Consider the following 9,017-nt stretch of genomic DNA (forward strand, 5'->3'; position numbering starts at 1 on the left):
CCTTTCTCCCATTGGGCTTCTTTTGAGTTGAATGAGAAAAGAGATGGTAAAAATAAATAGTCCTTTATACAGATGTGAGCAGCTGGGCTGACTGGTTGCCGCTGCGCCCTGGCACATGCTCATCAATGCCCACTCTGTGTCGGTGCCAATGACCCCAGTCTTGGCTTTTTTTTGTTTTTTGTTTTTTTTAGAGAGAGAGCGAGTGAACATGAATGGGAGGGGTGGAGGGAGAGGGAGAAAGAATCTTAAGCAGATTCCCAGCTGAGTTTGAAACCCAATTCAGGGATTGATCTCATGACCCTGAGATCATGATCTGAACTGAAACCAAGAGTCAGACGCTTCACCGACTTAGCCACCCAGGTGCCCCACCTCCAGTCTTTTCTAGAAGACCTTGAGCCAAAAGTAGTGGGCCCTGCCCAGCGGGCCCCAGCTGGCAGGGGGATGCAGAATCCAAGCCTTTCTGTGGACCAAGGAGCAAGAGAGATCCACACCAGAGATGGGTCTGCATCCATTGGTCTGGCCTAGGCCTTTGATTCTCTGGCCTGTTTTTCCGGAGTTTACCTTGTCTAGGCATGGTGAGAGGTGTGCAAAGGGGCAGCTCCTGGGTCAGGCTCAAGCCCTGCATCGTGAGCTTTCAGTTAGCCCTAGGAAGTGCCCCTCCCGGGTGCCACCCCCTTTGGCCCAGCCATGCCATGCCCATGGAGGGTGCCCAGGACCCCGTCGGGGGGCAGGTCGGCAGAGGCTCTGATGAGAGGGGCCTTCTTATTCTCATCATTCCTGGAGCTCAGTGACTATGACCAACGACTAGCCATAATTATGGAACATGTCCTCTGCTCAGGCCTGGTTTTCTGCCTCTAGCCCCCGGTCAACTTTGCAGTGTGATCCTCTCTGACAGTGCCCATTTTACAGATGGATGACTTCCTGGCCAGAGGCCACCCAGCTGGGCCATCCATTGTGGGCACATAGGCCTGCCTGAGCCAGTGGAGCAGAGAGATTGCTATAGAGGGGCCTGAGCTCAAAATCAGAGACCTCCCCCAGCACTCTGTGCAGTTCTCAGTGAGTTCCTGCACCTCTCTGGGCTCAGTTGTCAGTCGGTAGAGGGGGGAATAAAAACAGCATCTCCCTTTGGGAGGAGTCCGTGCAGCAGCGCATAAAACACCTGGCACGAAGTAAGTGCTTGCTAAATGTCAGCTGTGGTTGTTGCTGTTTTTATTATTATTTGACTTGAAAATTCCCCTGCTCCACGTGCTACTTGCACTACAGCAAAAGCTGAGCTGAATAAATGGGGACAAAGCCTCTTGGGTCCCCACACGGTGAGATTATGTCCCTGAGCCCTGTCTGGGGCTGGCACCCAGAGAGCCCTTGCAGACCCGTGGTAGCAAGTGACTCGGCCCTGTCCCGGTGGCCTGGCCCAGGCCCCATTCAGGGGGCGGGGGTCTCTGGCCTGCCTCCCGGCTGACAGCTCGGGCACCGTGAGCTGGCTGACAGCCAAGCTGCCTCCTCTCCCGGCTGGCTGGCATCCCGGGCCCGATGCCAGGAGGCCGGCTGGTGGGCAGCAGCTCGAACACCGCAGGGCTGTGATCCCAGCCAGGAGGCTCCAGGCAGGGCTGGGTGTTGGGGCCTCCAGCCACCCCGCGCGGCCCTCAGGAGCCAGGCACAGCTGCGCTGGCTCTCAGCACCGCCCCCCACCCCCCAAGTTGGCGCTTCTGCAGAGCTGGGAAGAGCAGAATCACAGAAGCAGCAGCGAAAAGAGCACAGCCGGGGCAGCAGGACCATAGAACGCTGAGCCTCCTGCAGCCTCCCTGGCCTCACCCAGAAGACGGAGCCAGGTGTACCTCCCTGGCTGGTTGTGCAGGGCCAGACGTTTAGCCAGGATGGTGTGCTCACTGAGTGTGTGTCCAGGGTGCGTGCTGGCAGAGGATCCGCTGATGATAGGCCGGGCAACATCAAGCACTCAGTGGGCACTGTTCTAAGTCTGCCACAAATAGAGGGTTTACCCTCTTTTTATAGATGAAGAAACAGATTTGCAGAAGCTCATACAGCTAGTAAGTGGCTGAGGCAGGATTTGAACCCCAGAAGGCTGGCTTCAGAGTCCACACCTCAGTGATGCCTAGGGTCTGAGTGTTGAGGGCAGCCTGTACCATTTGGGGAGCAGGTCGCTCCTGGGAAGGCTGCCTGGAGGAGGGGACGGATGTGTGCGTTGGAACTGGAGGCTGCATGGCATTTGTGCTGGTGGGTACTGGGCCGTGACAGAGAAGGCCATGGTAAGCAGGCAGGGCAGTTCATGATGCCATTTGGGCTGTGACCTGAATGACATGAATCACCTGTGCAGGAGCATTCCCAGGAGAAGGAACAGCCAGGGCAAAGGTCCCGAGGCAGGCAGAGGCTGGGCAAGCTGGAAGGAGCAGAAGGCAGGCCCCTGGATGGGAGTGTGGAATGCTTGGGGCGTGAGGGCAGGGCCAGCTCACAAAGGGAGGGGGGAGGAGTTTGGGGGTTGCTCTGGGGCAGAGGAAGTGCATGTATATCCCTCTAGCTGCTACTGACTTTTTCTTCAGTCAGAGAAGAAGTGCTTGGACAGGGTTGGGAGGCTTGGTAGGTCATTAGACTGTCATCCCTTTTCCTGCCGTGCCTTTCCCTCCCCGTGTCATTTCCTTTAGTGGCAGCGGGGGTTTATCATGGGGGTCCCTGAGCCCCCTCGTGCCTGTGACTGGTGGTATTCCAGCCAGGCTGCTCCTGTCTTTAGGCTCTTCAGTCTTCCTGGGCAGCCTCCATCCGGCCAGCTCCTGGCAGTGCTGTCTTCCTCCCCAGCCCAGCACATCTCACTGCACAGAAGCCACACACACCATTAGACACTTTCTGTTTTTTGTTTTTTAATTTTATTTACTTGATAGAGCACAAGCCAGAGGAGGGGCAGAGGCAGAGGGAGAAGCAGGCTCCCCCTGAGCAGGGAGCCCAGTGCAGGGCTCAATCCCAGGACTCTGGGATCATGACCTGAGCCAAAGGCAGACGCAGACGCTTCACCAACTGCGCCACCCGGGTGCCCCTAGAACCTTCCCTGAGGGCCATCCCTGTGCCCTCAGACCCTCCTTTCAGCCACACTCCTGTTTGTATTTCCTGCTGCAGGCAGTCAGGCACTCCACCTGGCACCAAGTAGAACTGGAGCATCCCGGCTGGGCTCTATCCACAGCGAGCCGCTGCCCCCCTCTGAGCCTCATTGTCCTCATCTGTGCAGTGGGGTCTCAGTTTCTGCCTTCTGATTGGCCAGGCGCCTTACAGGAGAGCATCTCCGTCGGGTTCCTGCTGGGAACCTAGCCTGGCCTCCATCAGTGGCCGCTGTTGCAAGTAGGAATCCTAAATCCTCGTGACCGCCAGGCCCAGCACCCTGGACAGCAGCGGCCTGGCCGTGCCCTCATCCCAGTTGGGAGGGACGCCCGCCCGCTGCCCTACCTCAGCCTCGCGACCTCCACCAGCCTCCCCCAGCCTCCCTCCTGCTCCTGGAGTCTTTAGTCTTTGGCACAGTCTGGTAATTAAAAACCTTCAAGGGGGACTTTATTGAGTTAGCATTAGTTATTTTGTCAGGCTGGGAGAGCGGGAGAATTATCTGTCCTCAGGGAGCGGGAGCTGGGGCGGGGGCCAGGGGCTGAGATTGGCAGGTGCCTGCCGGTCGCGCACAGCCTTGGTGCTTGGCTGCTGCGCTGCGCTGTGGGAGGCCGGGGGGCGGGGGCCAGCAGGGGCTGATTCCCCACCAGGAGGCTCTTCTTGCGGGGATGTTCCCACTTCCCAGCCCCTTCCTGGCTTCCGTCCTGGGGTGATGGGCTCCCGGCTTCCCAAACAAACCCCTGCCGGAGCCCGAGATAGCTGCAGGCCCAGGGAAGTAGGGGATGACGGGCTCTCTTCTCCCTGAGCCGCGGTTTGGGCCAGGCTAAGCCCTGGGGCTGGGGTGGGCTGGTGGGTGGTTCAGGGTGCCCAGGCCTCCTCCCTGCCCACCCCTTCCCGTAGCCCAAAAGCACCCACTTTACAGAGTCAGGCGAGACACACCTGGGACTTGGACAAGACCCCTCATCTACCTGGCCTCAGATGGTCACCTGTAAAATTAGAACATAGTCCTTCCCTCTCCAGGTTGTGATGAGCAATAAAGGAGGCGAATGTGAATTCCCTTGTTCAGGAACAAGACTTGCTTTTATATCCCTGGGTCTTTTTAAATGCCTAGTTTCCCACCACCACCACCACCCACCCCAACCAAATGCTAGCCCGAGGGAAGGAGCCAGCATTTACCCCTTCTGTTTGTCATTCACCTTGAGACAACTCCTCTCTCAGAATCTTTCCAATAACCTTGCAGGTTAAGGTGTGGCCAGCCCATGTTTCCGTTGAGCACACTGAGGCTTGGAGCGAGCAGGTGGTTTGCTCAGAGTCTCAGCAAGCAGAAGGGAGGCTGGGCCCCGACCGGGGTCTTTACCCTGCTGCAGGAGCTGGGAGCCAAGAGTAGGAACTATTGAATCTCTCAGAGGGAGGTGCCCAGGAAGGACACTTAACAGCCTCCTCCAGGGACGTGGGCCCGACCAAGAGGCTTCCTGTGAGGGAACAGGCCCTGGGTTCACCCATGCTTTGGGCCCTGCCCGCTGCCTTGCTCCAGAGGCGAGTCTAGGAAAAGCCCAGGAGCCTGACTCGTTGGTGCTAAATGGGAGGGGGTGTGGGATCTGGAGCCTCAGGGCACCCAACCACCACTGTGCCACCATGGTCAGACCAGTCACTTAGGAGGAATTTCCTAGGACCAGGTCTGCCTGGTGGCCAGAGGCTCAAACTATATCCCTCACCCCTATGATTCTTGATTCTCGTAATCTGTGAAAGTAATTGGGTTGAGCCCTAAACCCTCATGTAGCCCCCTTGTGCTGCTCATTTTCTTAGACTGGACCCTCTTTTTTGGGTGTTCTTACACCTTCTGCCTCCCGGAACACTGGACCAGGAGTCAGGAGACCTGGGTTCAAGAGGCCCCCTGGCCCGAGGGCCCTTCCTGTGCCTGGCTTGGGCTAGTCCAGACAGCCAGGCCTACCTGGATCCACACCCAGCCCTGACCGGCCCAGAACACCACACCACTGTTAGCCACACCCTTCCAATGGAAGCTCCCTTCACTGCAGCACCCACAGAAACTGCCCTTGGCCCCATCTGTCCACTCTGGTCTGTAACTCCAGTGTAAAGATCCCCATTCCTCTCTTTTTTTTTTTTTTTTTTTTTTTAATTTACTCATGAGAGACAGAGAGAGAGAGAGACAGAGACACAGGCAGAAGGAGGAGCAGGCTCCATGCAGGGAGCCTGATGTGGGACTCGATCCTGAGAACCCTGGGATCACACCCTAGGCTGAAGGCAGGCACTAAACCGCTGATCCACCCGGGCTGCCCTCCTCTCCTCTTCTCAATGCCTGCCTTCTCCAGGAAGCCCTCCCTCTCTCCCAGGACCATGGAGGAGGGCCCCTTCCCCTGGGGCTCAGACTGGACTGTGGCCATTGGTTTATTTATCTTTCCTCCCACCAGACTGTGAGCTCCTTGAACAACCTTAGGCATTTCTGGAACCCTGGGTCTGGCATACAGTAGGTGCTTAATAAATGCTGTTGCTTATTGGACAGGATGTGGGAGCAAGAAAGTCCTTAAAGGTCATTTCAGGGAAGAAGAGCTGGAGTCCCAGAGAGGAGAGGGCTGGGGCATGGAGTCAGGCTGTGTGGTGGAGAGGGGAGGGTCCTGACTTCGAGTTCTGACAGCCTGGGGACTCATCTGCTAGGCCACTTGGCTTCTCTATGCCTCAGTTTCCTTATTTGTGAACGGCATGTTATAAAAGCTGCCTCCTGTGGCTGTGCTAAGTTGGAACCAAAGCAAGAGGGAGCACTTTGCAAAGCCCTTGAAGGTGTGTCTCTTCCCAGCACCGTTCTAGGGGCCTCAGGGTCCGAGTGAGTAATAGGTTTGCCCCTGGGGCCTGTGCTCAGGGAGTTGGGGCTTACTGGGAACTCCCCGAGGACAGGCCAGGGTCTCATTCTACAGATGAGCAGCCTGAGCTTCAGCCAGAATCCGTGGGCTTGGAACAGAGGTGTGCTTTCCCTCCTCAGGGACCCTCCAGGAACTAGAAGCCGCCTGGCCCTGGCCCTGCCTGGCTCCCCTCACTAATAATGCTCACACTGCTGGAAGAGGGTCCCTAACTTGTGCTAATAGGGTTAGGAGTTGCCAGCAGCGGAGGCCAGCCCCCTCAGTGCCCCAGCCAGGCCCACCACGGAGCCCAACCTTCCTTTACCTGAGTTCCCTCTGACACCCACGTTTTTATATTTTGAGCAGGTGAAAGAATTTCATTCCTTTTTGTGTCTTTTTTTCTTTTTCTTTTCTTTTCCTTTTTTTTTTTTTTTTGCTTAGGATTAGCTGATCCCTAGCTGCTCATTCCCTCAAAGCTCTGTTGTGTTGAGAAAGCAGCAGAGGGCCCATGCTGTATGGCTTCTTGGGGGCCCCGAGCCTCCTGCGGGTCCTGGAGCTGGGGGCTCAGGGGCGGGACTGGGAGCAGAGCTGGGGTGATCAGCGGTGGACCCCCTTGCCGGTGGGGGGGCACCGGCCACCTCCAGCCCCCGCAGTGGCTCGTGTTATAAGGTCAGCCCGGCCTTGGGGCCCCTGCTCCCCAGCAGGCGGCCCGGGCCCCCAGGGAGGGTTTCCGCCTGCGCTGGGCCCCCCGCCGGCGCGCCCCCCCGATCCCCGAGCAGCAGCCGGCGGTGCAGGGGGCGCATGCGTGTGGCGGGAGTGAGCCGGCTGTGGAGAATTAATATTCCTGGAACATCGCCCCGGCCGCCTGCACACGCCGAGGAGAATATTACGGCGATTAGCGGTGGGAGTTCGGCCTGCACGCAATATCTGGATGGAGAATTCGGTGTGATTAATCTGGCGCTAAGTAGCAGCCTCCGGGGTCCGCGGGGCTCTGGCATGTTTGGAATGGGAAAAAAGCTCGCGAGTGCAGCGATTCTTCAGGGGGCTCTTTGGGGGTCTGCCAGGGCAGCAGCTGTGCCCAGGGCAGGCTGCGGGGGCCCCTCTTGGGCCCCCGGGCCAGCAGATCACCCCTCACTTGTGGCCATCGGCAGACTGCCAGGGGATGAGCGTGTGTTCAGAATCCCAGCCCGCCTGGTGCCCACCCAGGCTTTTCACACCCATGCTAGAGCTGTGGCCTCATTGCACGTCCTGCCACCTCTCCGTGCCTGTTTCCTCACCCGTAAAAGGGGAGGCACTATCCCTGTCCTGCCGCCTCCCAGGACAACAACGCGGGTTATTCCCGTTTTTAGGGAGGAGGAAACAGGCTGTGAGTATTTGCACAGCCAGGAAGTGGCACCATGCTATCCAGGTTTGGGGTATTATTATTAATCATCCTAATACCCTGATTTCAGCAGCCACCCAGTACTTCCTGCTTTGTCTCTGCTCTTTGGGCCGCAGCAGATGATGCTCCGGACCTCCCATAGTGTGTTGGAGGTTCAGTAGCAGGAGAATGCGCTGATCCTGGAGATCTGGATCTGTAGCTGCATCTGTAGAATGGGCATAAAAGACCTCATCTCCCTGAAGTAGATGCCTATTTTAAGATCCGTTGTTCGAGGGCTGTTTACAGACTGACTTGGGGTACCGGTATGTGTGTGAAGGTGGTGGTGGTGTGGGCTGGGAGGTGTCTGCCTGGCCCTCCTTCCTGTCCTCAGCCCCAGGCTTGCAGCCTCATCAGATGGGAGCACTGAGTGCCAGGGATGCTCTTCTTCCCCTATTTCTTCATTTCAAAGAGGAGGATTGGAGGAGGAATGAACCTGCCCCAGGCTGGCCTGAAGTAGCACTGTTGAAGGGGGGATCACAGCCAGGTCCATGCTGACCTTGGACTAATCTTCCTTTCTCTGAGCGTCAGTCTTCCCCTCTGGGGAATGGCACACTCATGCCATCCTTTTGGGGTAGAGCAGTGTAGTGGGCCTGGAACAGAGCAGGGGCTCTGCTACGAGCAGGGAAGGGTCTGGGTCTTCTGGGAGCCCAGAAGGCTATCTTCGAGTTTGCCCAGCACATGTGACTGGCTGCCTCCTCTCTGCCCAGGGGGCTGGGCTTCTTGAAAGCTCTCGTGGTGGTAGAACTCAACCATTGCACTTTTTGGCTTGATTGCTTCAAGCTTCATGAACTGAGCATTTCCTGATCTGATTTGCAGGAATTTTTTTTTTCCCCCCCAGGGAGGCCTCAGACCTCCATGCAACTCACCATTCTGCCCTGAAATTGATACTGGATGGTTGGTTCATCACTCCCCCTTTGTGAAGCAGGTGACACAATGGCCTTTGAAAGGAGGCTGGTTCGTGGTTTCCCAATAGTAGAGTGGTCTGTGGTCTTGAGCAGCTAAATTTGAAGTTGGGCTTCTCTGGAGGATAGTTTTTAGTAAGCTCTGAAACAGCTTTGCACAGTACGAGGCTACCGGGGTCATGGACAGGTGGGTGGAGCTCCATGGGGTTGGCTGTGCACTCACTGCTAACTCCTCAGTGCCTGGAACAGTAGGAGTTCAAATAAGCACTGCTTGAATGAATGCTTGCATGCTTGATTGGGTAGATGGGTGCATGCATGCATGATGGGATGGATGTACGTAATGACGAGAAACAGTAGGGTATATTGGTTAAAAGCTCAGACACTGGGGCTCGAGAGCCTGGGGTTTAATCCTGGATATGCTCTTTATTAGTAGTATAACTTGGGACAACTCTGTCCAATTCTCTGGGCCTCTGCTCATTTTTAAAATGGGGGTAATGGTAGTCCCTCACCAGAGGGTAGTTGCGGGGCTCAAATTAGTTCATCCTCCTAACAAGCCAAGACAGGTGCACTCAGTAAGCACTACACTGTCATTAACTGTCGTCATCACTGTTCTCATTAAAAGAATTCTGACCCAGGGGTTACACCGCTAAGCATAGGCCTTAGCTCTGCAACTGATCTTGAATGTGACCTTAGACATGTCCCTTTGTCTGTCTGGACTGGTTTCCATGTGTGTAGAATGGTTGG

The sequence above is a fragment of the Canis lupus genome, chromosome 11, assembly GCF_048164855.1.
Source record: "Canis lupus baileyi chromosome 11, mCanLup2.hap1, whole genome shotgun sequence".
In the NCBI taxonomy this organism is placed as follows: Eukaryota; Metazoa; Chordata; class Mammalia; order Carnivora; family Canidae; genus Canis; species Canis lupus.